General features: G+C 59.8%; 1 protein-coding gene across 1 annotated transcript in view; it reads left to right on the forward strand.

Moving 5' to 3' along the window:
- The window catches only part of TNKS1BP1 (tankyrase 1 binding protein 1, 182kDa), a gene marked incomplete at both ends in the record, with an annotated part of 3,460 nt that overhangs the window by 2,201 nt on the left and 1,030 nt on the right, over positions 1-229 (forward strand). The gene's annotated exons all lie outside the window — the stretch shown is intronic.

Here is a 229-nt window from a genome sequence, read left to right on the forward strand (position 1 = left end):
ACGTTTCCCTGTGTAGCCTCCGGCCCCACAACTGCAGCGGGAACTTTTCGAGGGACTGGGTTTCAACTTGTCCCAGCAGGATCTGCCGTCTTGAGCTGATCCAGGGGGAGGTGATGCCTTTGGGGCTTTTTGTGCCAGTCTCCCTCCGACACGGGGAGCTGTGTGCCAAGTTTAGGGGGTGCTGGTGTTCCCTCGCCCCGCCGAAAAAGTGGCAGAATTAGCCCCGTGC

Source organism: Fulmarus glacialis, unplaced genomic scaffold (assembly GCF_000690835.1).
Source record: "Fulmarus glacialis isolate BGI_N327 unplaced genomic scaffold, ASM69083v1 scaffold21465, whole genome shotgun sequence".
Lineage (NCBI taxonomy): Eukaryota > Metazoa > Chordata > Aves > Procellariiformes > Procellariidae > Fulmarus > Fulmarus glacialis.